Source organism: Saimiri boliviensis, chromosome 10 (assembly GCF_048565385.1).
Source record: "Saimiri boliviensis isolate mSaiBol1 chromosome 10, mSaiBol1.pri, whole genome shotgun sequence".
NCBI lineage: Eukaryota > Metazoa > Chordata > Mammalia > Primates > Cebidae > Saimiri > Saimiri boliviensis.
This window is the reverse complement of record NC_133458.1, coordinates 82,971,403-82,992,826: the sequence shown is the minus strand read 5'-3', so window position 1 is coordinate 82,992,826 and position 21,424 is coordinate 82,971,403. Positions and strand designations below refer to the sequence as shown.

The 21,424-nt window shown below is 40.6% G+C and overlaps 1 pseudogene; it reads left to right on the top strand.

Moving 5' to 3' along the window:
- The first annotated feature begins 5,710 nt into the window (after nucleotides 1-5,710).
- LOC101049532 (EKC/KEOPS complex subunit TPRKB pseudogene) lies at nucleotides 5,711-6,265 on the top strand (annotated as a pseudogene).
- The last annotated feature ends 15,159 nt before the right edge of the window (nucleotides 6,266-21,424 follow it).

The following is a 21,424-nucleotide window of genomic DNA, read 5'->3' as shown; positions in this document are numbered from 1 at the left end:
TTTTAAGCTGGGGCTCCTATGGCCCCCTCTTTGGGTTCAATTAATTTGCTAGAATGGCTCACAGAACTCAGGGAAAGTTACTTTCATTTGCTGGTTTATTACAAAAGATATGTTAAAGGATATAAATGAACAGCCAGATGAAGGGACACATGGGGTGAAGTCTAGAAGTGTCCTAAGTGCAGGAGCTTCTGTCCCTGTTGAGTTGGGGTGCCACAACTTCCGGCACATGCTTGAGTTCTTGTTCACCCTCTTGTAAGCCTCCACAAGTTCAGCTGCAGGAAGCTTTCCAAACCCTGTCCTTTTGGGTGTTCATGGAAGTTTCACTACATAGGCATGATTGATTAAACCACTGGCTATTGGTGATCAATTTAACCCTCAGCCCCTCCTCGCTCCCTTCAGAGTTTGGGTGGGAGATGTTGCTGAAAGTCCCAGTCCTCTAGTTCTGCCTTAATATTTCTAGTGACCATTCCCCATCCTGAACTACCTAGGGCTCATCAGTCAACTCACTAGCAGACAAAAAGACATCACTTAGGAGTATCTAAGAATTCTAAGAGTTGTATGCCAGGAAATAAAAAAGAAAACCAAATATATATTTCACTATATCACACTATCTGTATTAATTAATTGACTTTTTCCAGCATGTCATCCAAAAGACTACCAGCATAGCTAAATAGTAGAAAAGAGAGCTTTTTGGCAATAGTGGTTTGCAAACTGGGAAGAGACATTCTGCTCTTCATGAATGTTTATGAAAGGAGAAACATACACGTGTGCAATTGAGCTTCATGCCCCTTCATGGATCCAATGTACAAAAAATGGTGGCATTAGCGTGGTCCGAGGGTAGAGTTTTCTGCCCTCTAACATCAAAAGGTGAAGCAGAGGACTTGAAAATCCTTATCCAGCATGTGCCAAAGGTGCTCTCTTGGAAAAGTCACTGGGGGTTGGGGGGGAAAGCTACACACATTTAGGAGAGAAGCTGAGTGTATGCACAATGAGAAAACACATATGTCACATATGTTTCATGTTCACTTTGTGGCAAAGTTTTACCAGGAAAATGAAGTGAAATTTGGCTCGTTTATGTCAAAAGATGAACTATAGGATGCAAAGACAGTTTGTGTGCAGCTTCCATAAACTGGATAAAATGGTTTTAAGTCTGCAATAGCTTATCAGAAAGGAATGTCTGCCCTTTGTCTAGTCAGAGTTGTAGTGGTTTCCGTTGTAAGTCACAGTTAGGAGAGGTCCAATAGCTCCTATTGTTAGTGAGTTTACATCTGTAGGGATTTAGAAATCTGCCTTGCCAGCCAAGCCTTGAACCCTCAACTCTCGTAGGTGACTTTGTTTCCTTAACAGTAGGGTTCCTCTTAGTTGATAAAGGGGCATCTGTTTTGGTCTCTCAGATCACAAGATGTTTGAATCCCTCCTAAAAAAGAAGAAAGGAGAAGGAGAAGGAGGGGGAGGGGGAGGAGAAGGGGGAGGAGAAGGAGAGAGAAAAGAATAAGATCACAAAGGGTCTGGGCAGGGTGGCTCACGCCTGTAATCCCAGCACTCTGGGAGGCCAAGGCAGTTGGATCACTTGAGGTCAGGAGTTCGAGCCCAGCTTGGCCAACATGGCGAACCCTGTCTCTACTAAAAATACAAAAATTAGTTGGGCATGCTGGTGCATATCTGTAATCCCAGCTACTCTAGAGGCTGAGGCAAGAGAATTGCTTGAACCTGGAATATGGAAGTTGCAGTGAGCCGAGATTGCAGCCTGGGGATCAGAGTGAGACTCTGTTTCAAAAAAAAAAAAAAAAAAAAATCAGAGAGGAAAAACAAACAAACTTCTATATCTTTATGACAAGGGGTAGTTTTACAAGTTGAAGCAAGGTGCCCATCTAAATAATCTCCACTGAAACCTGTATGTATGTAGGGTACTATCTCCTTTGATGTTTACATTTCAAAGAGATGGTCCCTAGTTCCTTGAAAAAGGCGGTCCTAGGTCATAAGCTAGAAAAACCTCAATCTAGTCTTCAAAAGGATTTATATACATTTCAAAAGAAGAAGAGAGTATCTACAATTACAAGGTTTGTTTTTTTTTTTTTTAAGTAAATGCTCAAAACGAAAAAAATTCTTTCTTGTTCCACAGGGAGAAATAAGCCTCTTATTTTTCATTTGTATTTGTCCTTTCATGATGCACATATTTTGACTCTAGGTATCTAAGACAATAAAATAGGTGAAATTCCATCCAACAAATATTTCTAAGATTGCTTACTACTGCCAATTGAAGAATGATGAGGTTTGTACAAAATTTGGAAAAGAGAGCTTTATTTTTCATAAAGGGATGCAGCCTGCAGGTTGACCATTCTGACAAGATGGGAAGCATAACTTCCAACACCAGAAGTCAAAAACAGGCACTTCGAGGGAGGAGCAAGGGGAAAAGGAATTTATGCTGAGCAGGGTGGCCAGATATACATATTCAATAAGCTATAATAGAAACATGCATGTGCGCAATTGAGCTTCATGCCCCTTCACGGGTCTAACGTACAAAAAATGGTAACTACTAAAATTATCTACTCAGAAATAATCATTTATATTTTGGCATGTTTCCTTCTGCCTGTTCTATATTTATTAAAATGAGTACAAACTTACTGCATATTTTCTACATATATTTTCTTTTTCTTTTTTTTTTTTGAGATGGAGTTTCGCTCTTGTTACCCAGGCTGGAGTGCAATGGCGCGATCTTGGCTCACCGCAACCTCCGCCCCCTGGGTTCAGGCAATTCTCCTGCCTCAGCCTCCTGAGTAGCTGGGATTACAGGCATGCACCACCATGCCCAGCTAATTTTTTGTATTTTTAGTAGAGATGGGGTTTCACCATGTTGACCAGGATGGTCTCGATCTCTCGACCTCGTGATCCACCCGCCTCGGCCTCCCAAAGTGCTGGGATTACAGGCTTGAGCCACCACGCCCGGCCCCCATTGCTTGTTTTTGTCAGGTTTATCAAAGATCAGATGGTTGTAGATGTGTGGCATTGCTTCCAAGGCCTCTGTTCTGTTCCATTGGTCTGTATCTCTGTTTTGGTACCAGTACCATGCTGTTTTGATTACTGTAGCCTCATAGTATAGTTTCAAATCAGGTAGCATGATGCCTCCAGCTTTGCTCTTTTTGCTTAGGATTGTCTTGGCTATGCAGTCTCTCTTTTGTAAAACCCCTTCCTTTCTAGTTTGGTGTCTGAGAGGTCTGTTTCTCGCAGCCGCTCCTGCTTCAACTAGAGGATAAAGTTTTGCCCTCTTACATCAAAAGGTGAAGCAGAGAACTTGAAAATCCTTATTGTGTATTCTCTATAGACTGGCCAGAGCCACTTGATTGTGGCCTCTCATAAGGCAAAAAAGGAGGGACAGTATCAGGTGGTTGGTTGATATCTGTGGTGGAATCTTTTGAAAGGGCTGGTTTCTGTTTAGCCCTTAGGGAAGAAAATCTAATCATAGTTTGCAAGGGAAGGGTTATAAGAGGTGTGTCTTACCCCTATCCCATTATCTCCAAGAACTCAGTTTTTAAGATAATTCTGAGGTCCTTTTGGCCAAGAAATGGTGTGTTCAGTTAGTTGGGAGCCTTAGATTTTTATTTTTAGTTTATATTATGTACCAGGCATGCACTTGGCAAATAAAAAATCCTTTATGCTTATTCTAAACTAAAAAGCTCTGAAAATTATAATTTTTTTTTTTTTTTTTGAGATGGAGTTTCGCCCTTGTTACCCAGGCTGGAGTGCAATGGCACGATCTCGGCTCACCGCAACCTCCGCCTCCTGGGCTCAGGCAATTCTCCTGCCTCAGCCTCCTGAGTAGCTGGGATTACAGGCACGTGCCACCATGCCCAGCTAATTTTTTGCACTTTTAGTAGAGACGGGGTTTCACCATGTTGACCAGGATGGTCTCGATCTCTCGACCTCGTGATCCACCCGCCTCGGCCTCCCAAAGTGCTGGGATTACACGCTTGAGCCACCGCGCCCGGCTGAAAATTATAATTTTTATGTCTAGTGCTGAGATTGTTTTGGTACTAACATTTGACTTAAAATGACATGAAACTAAGTATAACCTTTTTTTGGTTCACTTAAAGTGATCTTAATCCATTTTGCTGAGGATTATCAATGTTCTTGAATCTTGGGCAACACCCCAAATCCTGCATTAAGCAGGATTAATAGCTTTGGTTATCATCTTACTTTAATTTTTGAAGGAAAAATGCATTAAAATGTGGAGCAGGAGGTAGAATATGAGATTCAGTATAGATACATGGTGCAGTGGCTCACACGTGTAATCCCAACACTTTGGGAGGGCAAGAGTGAATCACCTGAAGTCAGAAGTTTGTGACCAGCCTGGCCAACATGATGAAACCCCGTCTCTATTAAAAATACAAAAAGTAGCTCAGCAAGGTGGCAGGTACCTGTAATCCCAGGTACTCGGGAGGCTGAGGCAGGAGAATTGCTTGAACCTGGGAGGTGGAGACGGCAGTGAGCCGAGATCATGCCACACCGTTCTACCCTGGGTGAGAGAGCAAGACTTCATCTCAAAAATAGAATAAAATACAACAAAATAAAAAATAAAATTTTAATTTCACATTATACCCAGTGATTGAATTTGGAAGAGTAGAAAGAAAAAGAGAATGAAAAAGCCGACAAGCTGAAGGAAAGGGGAAATGCAAGCACGACGTATCCAAATAAGGGCAAGAATCGTATTTGTTTTATTTTTAGCCAAATATCCAGAATTTAGCACAGAGCCTAATATAAAGTAGAAGCTCAATACATATTTATCTGTTTCATGGGAGGGACAGGAGGAAGTACAGCAGGATTGGCACAGAAAGTAGAAACAATCACCGGATAATCACCAAAGGAAAAGGAACAAATGCCATATTCTGGAAACTGGAGATGGGGGAAAATAGAGACAGAGAGACAGACGCAGCGCTACAAACAGAGAGAATGAAAAAGACAGGAAAGAGAGAGGCTAAGAGTATCCGAGCTGTTAGCTTGGTGACAGCTCTATAGAGATGAGAGGGACTTTAAGAGACCTATTATCTTTGATCCTTGCCATTCAAACTCACTAAAGACTTTCCTCTAATTACTGAAACTTAAATTTTTAGAGGCGGCTTCTGAAAGGCCTGGCCACAGCAGTTTACCAAAAGGGAAATCATTCCTTGGGTTGAACTGACACGGAAAGATGACGTGATGGGGTTATATGTGCTTGGTGAGTTCTTCCTGCTCACTGCACAGACAAAATCAATTCACTGAGATTGGTTTAAACTCAGTACAGAGTTTAATGGACGCAAGGTCAGCCAACGCAGAAGAATTGGAGTCATCACTCAAATCAGTCTGCCCAAAGGCTTGGAGGTGAGGGTTTTTATGAATAATTTGGAGGACAAGGAGCTACGGAATGAGTACTGCTGACTTTTTTTTTTTTTTTTTTTTTTGTGAGATGGAGTCTTGTCTTCCACTGTCACCCAGGCTGGAGTGCAGTGGCACAAACTCAGCTCACTCCAAATTATCTGAAATAGTAAAGGTTCAGGGTGAGTTAATTCTACTCAAATTTACAGGAAACCCAAATTATATTCAGCAGAGATGAGCAGTTAACATTTCCTGTTAAGAGGCACTAATTGAGCTTCAGTACTGGTGTTCCTTGAATCGTCCTCTAAATTGTCTATCTTAAGATTAATTTCTGAGAGACCTTCCGAGACGCACTGGGGACCGGATATAGAATCCTGCTTATCTCTGAAATGCAGTTAACACATCAGCTGGACCTATTTCCTGAATGCAGCGTGATCCTTCTATTATTTAAAGATGTCAAAAATGCAGGATACTTGAGAAAAAAGGCCATGGAAGAGACCACCAATGGATCTTTGATAAATCCTAAGGTGACTGTCGATCCATTTCAGATACTTGTGGCAGGAAACAAAGCACTTCACGTCTACAAACTGGGAAAAATGAAGACAAGAACTCTATCTACTGAAATTATTTACAACCTTTCCCCAAATAACAATATTTCATTGGCTTTGAAAAAATTTGGTATCTCAGGAAATGACACTTCAATTCTAAATGTTTACATTAAAGAGGGAGAAAAACAAATAAATCAAGAACACCTAATATCTCAAGTAGAAGGTCATCAGGTTTCTCTGGAAAACCCTCCTGAAATAACAAATATTACAGAAGTCAAAAAGATATATAAACTCTCTTCACAAGAAGAAAGTATTGGGACATTATTGGATGGTATCATTGTAGAATGTCAAAAAAAGATGTTTTGTGAAATGTCAAAAATATTAACAGAAATTATCAGCATTAAAGAAAACATTGATTTTCCTTGCCTGATTGTAAAACTAATATATGTGCATTATAGAAAAGTTTAAATCACAGAATGGCATAAAAAAGAAAAACACTTCTAGTCCTACCTCGTATTATTTTAAAAGATAACCAGTGACTATTAGTTGTTATTGCCTTCTTGGGTTCTGTTTCTATTCAAATATACTTTATTTTATATAATTGGAACAAAAATTGTACACTTAAATAGACTAATTTGTTAGTGATTTTGTGATAGTGAACAAGCCTTCTGATCTATATCTTAGCCACATGTAGAAGAATCCTAGCATTTATTTATTTATTTATTTATTTATTTGACGGAGTCTTGCTCTGTTGCCCAGGCTGGAGGGCAGTGGTGTGATCTCGGCTCACGGAAGCCTCCTCATGGGTCCCTGTGCCTAACTCCATGCTCACACTGAGTCATCAAGTCCTGTTGCTTTACTTTCAAGAAACATATCACAAAATCTCCACTGCCTTCCCAGTGCCCAGTCACCCCTCCTATTGCACCTGGGCTCCTGGCATGGTCTCTGACCGGCTTCTCTTCTTCCCCTTATTCTCTTCACGCAAACTTTATGATACAATCTTGCTGACGGGCTTTCAGGAGATTTTTAAACTCTAGGGGTAAAATGCAAACTGAGTAACTTGACTGATTCGGCCCAGCCCTCTTGTCCACTGCCCTCACTTGCCCTGCTTCCATCTCTCCACTGGCCTCCTTTCCTTTTTTTGCTTCTGAGGCTTCCTCAAATCTCTGGACTCTTGAAGCATCTTCACGCAGACTCATTGTTCATTCCACCAGAACTGTCCACTCTCAATCCTTCTCCTACTCTCCCACCCCAAACCCCAGGTCCCCACACCACTTTTTTGTCAGTGAGGCCTGACTGCATTTCTTTTACCCTTTAGTTATCAACTTAATTCTCCAACTCTGCATTTTTTTCTTCAAAGCATTCCCAACAATTGCAATGGAAGAGTTGTCTCTGCATTTATGTGTTCATCTTGCCCAGGAGAATATAAGCTCCATGAGGTCACAGATTACATTTGGTAAATTTCAAAGATATTCTTCATTTTAAAGTTTTTTGTTTGTTTGTTTTTGAGACAGGGTATCTCTCTGTTACCCAGGCTGGAGTATAGTGGCACAATTGTAGCTCACTGCACCCTCGACTTCCCAGGCTCAAGTGATCCTACCAGTTAGCCTCCTGAGTATCAGGGACTACAGGTGCCTATGCCACACCACACGCAGTTAATTAAAAAAAAAAAATTGTGGCCGGGCGCGGTGGCTCAAGCCTGTAATCCCAGCACTTTGGGAGGCCGAGGCGGGTGGATCACGAGGTCAAGAGATCGAGACCATCCTGGTCAACATGGTGAAACCCCGTCTCTACTAAAAATACAAAAAATTAGCTGGGCATGGTGGCGTGTGCCTGTAATCCCAGCTACTCAGGAGGCTGAGGCAGGAGAATTGCCTGAACCCAGGAGGCGGAGGTTGCGGTGAGCCGAGATCGTGCCATTGCACTCCAGCCTGGGTTAACAAGAGCGAAACTCCATCTCAAAAAAAAAAAAAAAAATTGTTTTGTAGATGTTTCACCATGTTGCCTGGGCTGGTCTTGAACTGTTGGGCTATAGAGATCCTCCCACCTGGACCTCCAACAGGGCTGGGATTCCAAGCATGAGCCACTATGATCAGCCCATTTTTAAAAGTTTTTTATTAATATAATAATAGGCTTACAAAACAAACTTATTAGAATTTGTACTTTGAAAGCTATGGGCAGGGCGCAGTGACTCACACCTGTAATCCAGGCACTTTGGGAGGCTAAGGCAGGCAGATCCCTGGAGCCCAGTTCTTGCAGACCACTGTGGGCAACATGGTGAAATCCTGTCTCTACAAAAAATACAAAAATTAGGTAGTGTAGTGGCATGGCTTGCAGTTCATCCAGCTACCTCCAAGGTTGAGGTGGGAGCATCACCTGAGCCCAGAGAGGTCAAGGCTGCAGTGAGCTGTGACTGCCCCACTGCACTCCAACCTGGGCAACAGAGTGAGACTCTGTCTCGGAAAAAAAAAAAAAAGTAAGTTATGCATTTTCTTTAAGGGTAGTAGAACAGATACTGAAGTATCCTGGAAGTCAGGTTTCCAAGACTTATTATCTTCAGATTTGGATGAGTTACTCAGCTTTGCTAAAATGATTCATCAGCTGCAAAGTCAGATTAATAGCTCTGCCTTACAGAGTGGTTTCGAAGATAAAAAGAAAATTGATTTTTTGGCCATAGAGAATTTAGAATAATTACTGAAATGACAATTATATTTGCCTACTCACATTTACAGAAGTCTATGTATTTATTTGATTAGCGTACATTTTAATTTAGCAAATGTTTAAGTTGCGGCTGAATGACAAGATTCCTAATACGGAAACATCATAGAACACAGTAGTGCACTGCATATTTAATAGTATTCGTTATATTAATCTGTCTCTAAAAGTAGTTCATTCATGGTCAATGTTAGGATGCCCACTTATTAGATATTTTACAATTATCTCTTAAAAACATCTTGACTGTCATCTTATAGTGTCTCAAATACTAGAATAAGACATTTTGACTTATTTGATATTTTATCATAATTCTTCAAGTACTATAAAAGACATTATTAATGTAAACTTGATTTCAGAAAATCAGCAGGGGCTGGGCATTGGGCCTCATGTCTGTAATCCCAGCACTTTGAGAGGCCAAGGCAGAAATGTCACTTGATCCCAGGAGTTCAAGAAAGAAAGAGAAAAGAAAAGAAAGAAAAAAAGAATACTTGCCAAGCTATTCTGCTTCATGCTCAATCTGGACTTCCTTGTGGAATTCATAGTGTATTAACTGGCATCTTGGTATCTTAGCTTCAGCTACTATAAAAAAAATCATGGACTGGGTGGTTAAGCAACTGATGTTCATTTCTCACAGTCCGGAGGCTGGGAAGTCCAGGATCAGGAGGCCAGCATGGTTGGGTTCTTGGTGAGGGCCCCATCCCCAACTTGCAAGGGCAGCTTCTCGCTATCCTCACATGGCAGAGAGAGAGCAACCTCTCTGGTATCTTTTGTTATAAGAACACTAGTCCCATAATGAGTGCCCATTGGTTCCCACTGAGGGCTGCATGGGAGAATCTGTTCCATGCTGTTCTCTCAGCTTCTGGTGGGTTGCTGGCAACCTTTGTTGTTTCTTGTCTTCTGCTGAATCATCCCAGTCTCTACCCCCATCAGCACATGATGTCCTCCCTCTGTGCGTGCCTGTGTCCAAATTGTCCGTCTTCATAAGGACATAAATCAGTTTAGGAGACCATCCTATTCCATTATGATCTAATCTTTTTTTTTTTTTTTTTTTTTTTTTAACGTGACAGGGTCTTGCTCTGTCACCCTGAGGCTGGTGTACTCTTGGCTTACTGCAACCTCCAAGCGATCAGACATTCAAGTGATCCTCCCACCTCAGCCTCCTGAGTAGCTGTGACTACAGGTGCATGCCACTGTGCCTGGCAATTTTTTAATTTTTTATTTGTAGAGATGGGGTTCACCATGTTGCCCAGCCTGGTCTTGAACACCTAGGATCAAGCCATCAGCCTGCCTCTGCCTCCCAAAGTGCTAGGATTATGGGCGTGAGCCAGTGCACCTGGCCCATTATGACCTCATCTTAACGAATTTCATCTACAATGTTCCTATTTTCAAATAAGTTCACATTCTAAGGTATTGGGGGTTAAAATACCAACAGATAAATTTGGAAGGGGATGCAATTCAACCCATAACACCTAGTTACCTTCAATTCCTACCTGTACAACTTAGATAATGATACGAAATCAGTTTTGAGCTCTCATGAGTTCATAGGCCATATTAATTTTCATACTATTATAAAATATTATGTGGTCTAAGTTTTTTCACTTGATATCTTCCTTCTGTGAGAAGTATTGGTAATATTGAAATAAAATTCAGAGCTGTATATAAGAAACATTTATTTATAAAAGTGAACTGAATACTACATGTAATCTAAGAGCGCTGCCAGATCAAATTAGCAATGGGCTAAGTTTCCTGGTATGGTACTTTCAGTGTTAAAAAGTGGTCTGTAAATTAGCTATCAAAAAGCATTTAATTTTGCATAAAGCAGCTTTCGTTACAGTGCCTTAATTAAAAGCCAATACTCAATAATTTATGTACCACTCAGGGAATTCAAATGATTTAGAAGAACTAGCAAGTGACATTTTACAGATTTGGGCCCACTGGCATAAAATAACTCAGGGTAAATTAAAAATACTGCTATGCCTTTAATTCTTTGGGTTTGTATTCATTAGCCTTTAGTGAACACTGCCAGCTAATGCAGTCTCTGCGGAGATCAAAAGCCAGGGAGATGCTGGAAGTATTCTGAGTACTTATTTAAAAGTTCTGAGAAATTTGAAGTTTTAAAAATTTAACTAGCTCAAAGGTTAACAGTTAGGCTGATAATACAAACAGATTTTTTCCCCAAGACAGAGCCTTGCTCTGTGGCCCAGAGCAGGAGTGCAATGACACCATCTTGGCTCACTGCAACCTCCGTCTCCTGGGTTCGAGCAATTCTCTTGTCTCAGCCTCCCAAGTAGCTGGGAATATAGGTGTGCGCCACCACACCCAGCTAATTTTTTTGTATTCTTAGTAGAAACAGGGTTTCACCATGTTGGCCAGGCTGGTGTCAAACTCCTGACATTGTGATCTACCCGCCTGGACCTCCCAAAGTGCTGGGATTACAGGTGTGAGCCACTGAGCCTAGCCATACGAACAGATTTTTAAGAGCTAATAATCACAGCCAAAGAAAGAAGACTCAAGTATCTAATGCAACTAGACCTCTGCGCTCGGTGGTGACAGGTGGGCTTTGAGGGTGTTGATGTCCCCATTGTGGTGAACTCCAGACATGGGCAGCTGCCTGCCTTGAGGATGAAGGGAGAGGAGTTTAAGGACATCCGCACCCTCACAGCCCACCTAGTCACCACCGAGCGCAGTCGCATTAGATACCTGAGTCTTCTTTCTTTGGCTGTGATTATTAATTAGCTCTTAAAAATTTGTTTATATGGCTAGGCGCAGTGGCTCACACCTGTAATTCCAGCACTTTGGGAGTCCCAGGTGGGCAGATCACGAGGTCAGGAGATTGAGACCATCCTGGCTAACACGGTGAAACCCCATCTCTACTAAAAATACAAAAATTAGCCGGGCGTGGTGGTGGGCACCTGTGGTTTCAGCTACGCGAGAGGCTGAGGTAGAAGAACTCTTGAATCCGGGAGGCGGAGGTTGCACTGAGCCAAGATTGTGCCATTGCTCTCCAGCCTGGGTGACAAAGCGAGACTTCATTTCAAAAAAAAAAAAAAAGAAAAGAAAAGAAAACGAAAAAAAGAAAAACCACAATGAAGTATTATCCCACAGCCATTTGAATGGCTACTATCAAAAAATAAAATAAAAATAAAAAGAGAATGAAAGAAAAGTACGAGTGCTGGCCCTGAGGCAGAGAAAGTGGAACTCGTGTGCATCATCGGTGGGAATGCAAAATAGTGCCACTGCTACAGAAAACATTAAAGTGGTTCTCAGAAAACTAGTGATAGAACTACCATATGATCCAGCAAGTCTACTTCTACACATGTATCTGTGAATTGGAAACAAGTCTCAAGGAGCTATTTGTACGCCCATGTTCATAGCAGGATTATTCACAATATCCAAGGGATGGCAGAAACCAAAGTGTCCATCAACAGATGAGTGCATAAACACATGAGGCATATACACACAAGGGCATGTGACCCAACTTTCAGAAGGAAGAAAATTCTGATGCATGCAACAACATGAATGAACCTTCAGGATGTTATGCAAAGTGAAATGAGCCAGTCACAAAGACAAATACTGTATGATGCCACTTATATGAATTATCTAAGGTAGTCAAATATTTAGAAAGTAGAATGGTGAGGCCGGGCGCGGTGGCTCAGGCCTGTAATCCCAGCACTTTGGGAGGCTGAGGCGGGTGAATCACGAGGTCAAGAGATCGAGACCATCCTGGTCAACATGGTGAAACCCTGTCTCTACTAAAAATACAAAAACATTAGCTGGGCATGGTGGCGTGTGCCTGTAACCCCAGCTACTCAGGAGGCTGAGGCAGGAGAATTGCCTGAACCCAGCAGGCGGAGGTTGCGATGAGCCGAGATCGCGCCATTGCACTCCAGCCTGGGTAACAAGAGTGAAACTCCGTCTCAAAAAAAAGAAAGTAGAATGGTGATTGTCAGGGGAGGAGGGGAGAGGTAAATGGGGAGTTACTATTTAATGCGTGTCTTAGGATGGACTACTAGAACAAAATACCATAGACTGGGTGTCTTACAAGGAACAGAAATGTATTTCACAGAGAGGCTGGAAGTCTGAGATCAGGATGCCAATATTGTCATGTTCTAGTGAGGGCCATCTTCTAGGTTGCAGATTGTCAACTTCTTCTTGTAACTTTATAAGGTGGAAGAGGGCTAGAGAGCTATGTGAGGGTCTCTTTCATAAGGCCTAATTTAATTCATGAGGGCCTCACCCTTATTACCTCCCAAATTGTCTTCCAAAGACCCTGCCCCCAATACCTCACATTGGTGGATTTCAACATCTAAATTCTGGGAAGACACAAACATTGGTCCACTGCAATGGATACAGAATGTCAGTTTTGTAAGATGAAAAAGTCCTGGAGATTGGTTGCACAGCAGTGTTAATATAGTTAATGCCACTGAACTATATTTAGAAATGGTTAAGATGGTGAAGTTTATGGTACATATTTTTTACTACAATAAAAAGGTATTATTGAAACTTTCTCAAAACATCCTCATTGTAATACATTTAAATCACTACATTTTCAATTTTTAAAATTTTGAAGGATTTATTCTTCTGAAATTACTAAAACTTAAAACTGTAGTAGGACTTTTGAAATATCCTGTGCTTTGGGACTTTTCTACATTTATGGCAGGTGGTGTACACTGTTAGTGGGCTTTAGGTTTGCAGTAGTGTCATTGCTCTAAAATCCAGGTTGCAAATGAAAGCTTCCATGTTACTTAGAAATACTTAAGGTTTACAAACTTTGTATGGATTTAAAACCATTTGCATGGTTACAGAAATTTCAATATCACATGTGGTAATGAAAGAAGTGAAGTGCCATTAGATTCTTAAAATAAAATTTCAAATGTATATTTTTGTTTCTTTTCAAATGTGTATTTTTGAATGGTCATAAGAACAGTTTAAATTTTTTCAATTATAATTATGAAAATTTTCAAACCTATAAAAGAAAAACAGAAATGCTGGGAGAATCAGATATCGACATGCAAGGCACAAATGACCCTACTGAGAAGAGTCAATGGAAGGGTCAGAAGATGCATAAACACATTGTGCTACAGAGAATGGGAATTTTTTTTGGTCATTTTTTAAAATGACAATTTTAAAAATTAACGAAGTATTTATTTGCAAATAGTTTTACAACTAAGAAGGCTATGTTGGTCAGGCTGGTCTCGAACTCCTGACTTCTTGATCTGTCCGCCTCGGCCTCCCAAAGTGCTGGGATTACAGGTGTGAGCGACTGCACCCGGCATTTTAAAGATGTCCTTTTCCTAATCTCTGGAACTTGTGAATATGTTACTTTACATGGCAAAGTGTAATTTACAGATGTGATCAAGAAAGGATTTTGAGATGGGGAGAATATCCTGGATCATCCAGGTGGGCCCTGTAGAATCACAAGGGTCCTCTAAGAAGGGGAGTATGCTCTGTGACCAGAGAGGTAGAAGCTATAGGGCTGGCTTTGAGGCTGGAGGAAGGGGTCACTGGCCAAGCAATGTGGGCAGCCTGTAGTAGCTAAAAAAGGAAAGCACCTGGATTCCTCCGTGGATCACCCAGAAGGAACGAAGCAACTCTGCCTATTGTAAAATAATAAATTTGTGTGGTGTTAAGCCACTACATTTGTGAAAATTTGTTTCAATGCCAATAGGAAATGAATGTAATGATCTGTAATCAACTGTCAGCCATGTCTTTTGTGGGATTTGCATATTTAGTCTGTGGCGTTGCTTTTAGGTTTGTGTTTCTGAGACTAAAGCTGTTCAGGTGGCTGCCCATGTTTACTGACCAAGCTGAAGGTAGTTGATATCTCAGGTGAATTGTACTGCCTAAGCTGTCTTATAATAAATAACTAGAGGCTGGTGTGGGGTGGTTCACGCCTGTAATCCCAGCACTTTGGGAGACCCAGGTGGGAGATCACTTGAGGTCAGAAGTTTGAGAACAACCTGGTCAGCATGGTGAAGCCCTTTCTCTACTAAAAATACAAAAAGGAGCCGGGTGTGAAGGCGGGTGCCTGTAATCCCAGCTACTTGGAAGCTGAGGTGGGAGAATTGCTTGAACATGGGAGATGGAGGCTGCAGTGAGCCCAGATCGTGCCACTTCACTACAACCTGGACGACAGATCGAGAATCCATCTTAAAAGAAAAAAGAAAAGAAGAAAAGCTAGGATTCTTCTACAGGAGGCTAAGCTATAGATTAGAAGTCTCATTCACCATAACAAAATCACTAGAAATTAATCTTAAGATAGACAATTTAGAGGAAGATTTAAGGAAACACCAGTACCTAAACTCAATTAGTGACTCTTACCAGGAAATGTTAACTCTTCATCTCTGCTGAATCTAATTTGGGTTTCCTGTAAATTTGAGTAGAATTAACTCACCCTGAACCTTTATTATTTGTAAGTCTAGAACCATCCAGCCAAATTGATATAAAAAATGTTTCTCCACTGCAATACTTTTATTTTCCTTAATTAAATACTGATCTTGGAAATTTCCTCTGGCTATCCTCTCACCTATTTAGTTCAGAGCCCAGATTGCCTACTGCTTACTTCTGTGTCCATGTGGAATAAAAATATTATTCTATTCCCCTTCATTCTCTAGGCCGTATTCGGTGCTTGCTCTCTCGTCCCAGCCTCGTTTATCTTCTGAGGTAGTAAATGGAGGGCTGTTCTGCTGTACGTGTCCTCTAGTACTTTTTGCTACAATCTTGCTGAGAGATGGCCTGTGGGAGTTCAAATTTAAAAAAAGGCAAAGCACAGTTAAATTTAGTTCATTCTGGGTACTGCAATCCTGAGAACCAGCACCACCTCTAACCATGCCAGTCATGTTGCAAAACTGAGATCTTCAGCACTGTTTCTTCACTTTTTAATTTGGTTTTCAGTGTTTAGGGGGAAAAAAAAAGAACGTATCCAAAAACAACACTACTAGACTATTATCCTTAATTGACTATTGGACAATTCAAATTTATTATCTGAGGTTTTTTTTTTTTTTTTTTTTTTTGAGGCAGTGTCTTGCTTTGTTGCCAAGGCTGCATGCAGCGGCACAATCACAGCTCACTGAAGCATCAAACTCCCAGGCTCAAGTGATCCTCCCTCCCCAGCCTCCCAGGTATCTGGAACTTCAGGTATGTACCACCATGACCAGCTTTTTTTTTTTTTTTTTTTTTGAGACAAAGTCTTGCTTTGTTGCCTAGGCTGGGGTGCAGTGGCACTATCTCAGCTCACTGAAGCCTCCTGCCTCAGCCTCCTGAGTAGCTTGGATTTACAGGTATGAGCTATCACACTCAGCTAATTTTTTATGTTTTTGGTAGAGATGGGGTTTTACCATTTTGGCCAGGCTGGTCTCGAACTCCTGACCTCAAGTGATCTGGCCACCTGGGCCTCCCAAAGTGCTGGGATTATAGGCGTGAGCCACCACACCAGGCCCCGGTTATTTTCTTGACTTTTTGTACAGATAAGATCTCACTATGTTGCCCAGGCTTGTCTTGAACTCCTGGGCTGAAGTGATCGGCTTGCCTCAGCCTCCCAAAGTGTGGGATTATGGGTGAGCCACTGGGCCTGCCTGGCCTATGAATTGAGTTTTTAAAAACAAAAAAATAATTTGAGTTATCTACTTCTTATTTCTTAGAACATGGGCCTTTGCTTTTTTAAATCTTTTCTCTCTCCAACATTATTATGCAGTGTTCTTAGGCTCACTGCTGAGTCGTGGACAGGAGAAGGGGGTCATTGGAGCAGGCACTTGATTATGCCAGCACCAATCGACATACAATTCCTTTTTGAATCTCTCTTAATCTTCACACCTCATTTTCCCCTTTCTACATTTTTCCATTGTGAGAATGTATCAGAAGGAAGAACAGTCCTTAGGACAAAATGAGATATAATTAAGAGACTCTGATATTCAAAATGGCACATATATTTCATGTGAGAGGCGGGCTGTTGGCTATAACTAACTTCCACGAGTTACTTTTGGCAAGCCCTCACTAGCTGGGTGCTATTTGTTTTTTGCAGAAGTGGCATATTCTTTCATGTGTTCTATGTAATTTTCCTGAGTGCACGCATTTTTAGCATATTTTGCAGTCCAGTTTTCAAAGCCATCTACTGAATTACTTCAGTTACAAATATTTCAGTGTTAGAATCATTCTTTACTTTCAGAACGATTTTAAAAACTAGAATATTTTCCCCATATCTCATATAATGCACAAATCAGAATAGATTCTGGGGAGTTTGTTTGCTTCAAACTTTGTTGGTCATTGTATATGGAAAACAACTTTTTTAATACAAAAGGGGAATATCAGTGGCTTTTATGAATTTCATCGATTGTTAAAAAAAATCGTGATGTGTGGGCTTCGAAAACTTTTCAATCTCTCTCTCTGTTTTGTTGTTTTTTCTTTTGCCATAGGTGTCATTCTATCACCCAGGCTGGAGTGCAGTAGCAGAATCTTAGCTCACTGTAACATCAAACTCCTGGACTCAAGCGATCCTCCCGCCTCAGCCCCCCAAATAGCTAGAACTCTGGCTAATTTTTTATTTTCTGTAGCGACAAGTCTTTCTGTGTTGCTGGTCTCAAACTCCTTCATTCAAGCAATCCTCCCTTCTTGGCCTCCCAAAGTGCTATGATTACAGGCATGAGCCACCATGCCTAGTCTAATCTTTCTTATAATCGTTTTTGGCGTATCCTGAGAGCGTCGATTCAAAGAGATCAGAAGGTAGTTTTGGATAACCTTCAAGTCTCAGGTCTTACTTATGGAACTACGGAATCGTTCTTAGAAATACTCAGAGAAATACTAAAGGTCATCATGTCTAACCTCTGCGTTGCAAGAGAAGGAATCCAAGACAAGGGGAGATAAGAAGGAACAACAGAGAAACTGTGGTCTTTGAATCCCAACCTGATGCGCTGGTCTCCAAAATTACGCTACTTCAGACTTCGAACATAAACAAACGTGGTTCCTCAGAAACTACCGCAACAATGAAAAGGCTGTGATATCTATTTTAGAGATTTTTCTGGACAGTTTACGGAGATTAATTTCTATCTGAAGGAAACTTGAATTCATAATATTTGCAGCACTTAAAATAATATAATCTTGTTATCCCTATGAAATGGTGTATAAGTCTGTTCTCACAATGCCATTAAGAAATACCCACGACTGGGTGATTTATAAAGGAAAGAAGTTTAATTAACTCACAGTTTAGTGTTGCTGAGGAGGCCTCGGGAAACTTAAAATCGCGGCAGAAGGCAAAGGAGAAGCACACATCTCCTTCACAGGGCGGTAGGACGGAGTCAGTGCCAACAGGGGAAATGCCTGATGCTTATAAAACCCTCAGCTCTCGTGAGACTCACTCATTATCAACAGAACAGTGTGGGGGAAACTGCCCCCATGCTCCAATCACCTCCCACCTGGTCCCACCCTTGACACGTGGAAATCATTACAATTCAAGGTGAGATTAGGGTGGGGCCACAAAGCCACACCGTATCAAATGGAATAACCACATAATGGTTAAGAACGTGGTTTCTGAAGTTAATTTGTTTGCTTCCAATTTTGTTGGTCATTGGATATGGAAAATAACTTTTTTAAAGATGCATTGGATCCATTTTTATAATCTGAATGAACTCGGGTGTGTTCCTTAACTTTTCTGTCTTTGTAATATGTGAAAATATAATCACATTGACTTCAAAAAATTAATTCGTGAAGATGAAATAAAATAAGGCATACACAAGGTTTAACATCATTGCTAGAAATATAGAAGTCACCAATAAACATAAACTATTAAATTTATTGTTAATAAATATGGAGAGACATTAATTTTGCCATCAAGTAAGAATATCTCTTTAAAGAGATATGATATGTCAGAGAAAATTAGTTTTTTTTTTTGTTGCTGTTCATTGAGTTGTCTACTTTCTGATGAAATGATGAACTAAAAAAAGAAGCTAATCTGAACTGAAAGTGAACTACAGAATTAATAGATCAATGATTACCAAATTTTTAAAAAGGACAATGACTAAAGATACTCACACATGGATATACACACACACACACACACACACACACACACACACACACAACATATTAAGGATCAGTGTTCTTATGTATTAAAATATGCTATTCCAAGTCTCAAAGTCTCTTTGGCCATAATTAAGATTTGTATGCATTAATATGTGGAACTTACTTTATCTTTTTAAGACTAGTCAAGTAGGTGGGGCACAGTGGCTCACACCTGTAATGCCAACAATTTGGGAGGCTGAGGTGGGTGGATCACTTGAAGTCAGAAGTTCAGGACCAGCCTAGCCAACATGGCAAAAACACATCTCTAAAAATACAAAAATTATCCAGGCATGGTGGTGCACACGTGTAATTCCAGCTGCTCAGGAGGCAGAGGCAGGAGAATCCCTTCAATCCAGGAGGTGAAGGTTGCAATGAGCCGAAATCACAACACTGCACTCCAGCCTGGCCAGCCTGGGCAACAAAATGAGACTGTGTCTCAAAAAAAATTTCATTTTGCATATACAGTCAAATTCTTAATTTTTTTAATTAAAAATAAATATAACTGTTTAAAACAAAAATTAATAACATTATATTTTGAAGTTATAATGTTTATAGATGTAATATATAACTTATATCAATGATTGAGGAGAGGGTAAATAGACTTGTATAATTACAAGGTATATTTTATGCAACAGGTTGTAATACTAACTCTCACTAGACTGAAAATTGAAGATTGTACAGTGAAATCCCTAGGGCAACTACTACAAAGATAACATAAAGAGGTATAGCTAAAAGGCAATAGATAAATTAAAATGGAATTCTAAAAAATATTCAATAAATTCAAAAAGAAGACTGGAAAAGAGGGACAGAGGAATAAACCAGAGGGAACAAGCAGGAAAAAACTAAAATTATAGACTTAAAGCAACCATCTTAATAATAGGTTAAAAATACCATTTGGAAGGCAGAAATTATCACAATAATTTTTAATAATTTTTTTTTTTTTTTTTTGAGGCGGAGTTTCACTCGTTACCCAGGCTGGAGTGCAATGGCGTGATCTCGGCTCACCGCAACCTCCGCCTCCTGGGTTCAGGCAATTCTCCTGCCTCAGCCTCCCGAGTAGCTGGGATTACAGACACGGGCCACCATGTCCAGCTAATTTTTTGTATTTTTAGTAGAGACAGGGTTTCACCATGTTGACCAAGATGGTCTTGATCTATTGACCTCGTGATCCACCCGCCTCAGCCTCCCAAAGTGCTGGGATTACAGTCGTGAGCCACGGCGCCTGGCCCAGTAATTTTTTTTTTTTAAGCAAGACTTGGCCCAGTGCAGTAGGTCATGCCTGTAATCTCAGCACACTGGGAAGCTGAGGCAGGATTGCTTGAGCCCAAGAGTTTGAAACCAACTTGGGTAACTAGGGAGACCCTGTGTCTACAAAAAACAAAAATTAGTCAGGCATGGTGAGGTGCGCCTGTAGTCTCAGCTACTTGGAAGACTGAGGTGGAAGGATCACTTAAGCCCAGAAGGTCAAGGCTGCAGTTAGTCATGATCATATCACTACATTCCAGCGTGGGCAACAGAGTGAGACCCTGTCTCAAACAAAAAACAAAAAATAAAGAGTTGGAAGACTTAGTAATGTGCTCTGTGCAGAAAAGTCATACTTTAGCAAACAGTATGACTAAAAGGGTGGAGTGGCTATCCTAATGTCAGATAAAGTAGACAAGAGGCCAGGTGCAGTGGTGCATGCTTGTAATCCCAGCACTCTGGGATGCCGAGGTGGGCGGATCACCTGAGATTGGAGTTCAAGGCCAACCTAACCAACATGGAAAAATCCTTTCTCTACTAAAAATACAAAATTAGCCTGGCGTGGTGGTGCACATCCATAATCTCAGCTACTCACGAGGTTGAGGCAGGAGAATTGATTGAATCCGGGAGGTGGATGGTACAGTGAGCCGAGATGATGCCACTGCACTCCAGCCTGGGCAACAAGAGCAAAATTCTGTCTCAAAAAAAAAAAAAAAAAAAAAGGCAAGACAAAGATTATTACCAGGTAAAGCAGAACATTTCATTGGCCAACTCATGAGAAAGACATAACAATGATACATGTGTATGAATCTAATACCAGAGCTTCCAGGTATATATATAAAGCAAAATTGACCAAATTAAACAGACAAACGTACAGTTTACAGTCATAGCCTGAGTTTTAATGCCCCTTTCTCAGCAATTGATACAATCACCAGGCAAAGAAACATAAAACAAAACAAAAACCTTAAAGATGCAGAACTTCTGAACAACACTATCAACTACCAATCGCTATTTGTAGAACACTCCACCCCACAACTGTAGCATACACATTGTTTTCAAGGGCAAATGGTAAATTCACCAAGATAGACCATATGCTGGGCTATAAAACAAGTCTCAATAAATTTAAAAGCTTTGGAATCTTACCATGTATGTTCTTCTACCACAGTGAAATTAAACTAGGAAGTAATTACAACCACATATTTTAAAACCCAAATATATGGAAATTAAACAATGCACTTGTAAATAATTCACTGGCCATTGCCATTGCTCAGAATATTTCAAAGCCATTTAGCAGGTATAATCTATGATGTGAAACAGGTTGTGATTTGAACAAAACAGTAGAGGCCATCTGGGCAAAGAAAACAGTTTTTCTAAAAATCCATGAAAAAACTTTAACGTTGGTCCAAAGCAAGATAAATGATCAAATATTTCATCTGTTATTTTTGGTCTCAACATCAGAATTTTAAAATCCTTGGTTGCAAGCTAGTTAGCCTAGTACCCTTTTATCTAGACTGCTA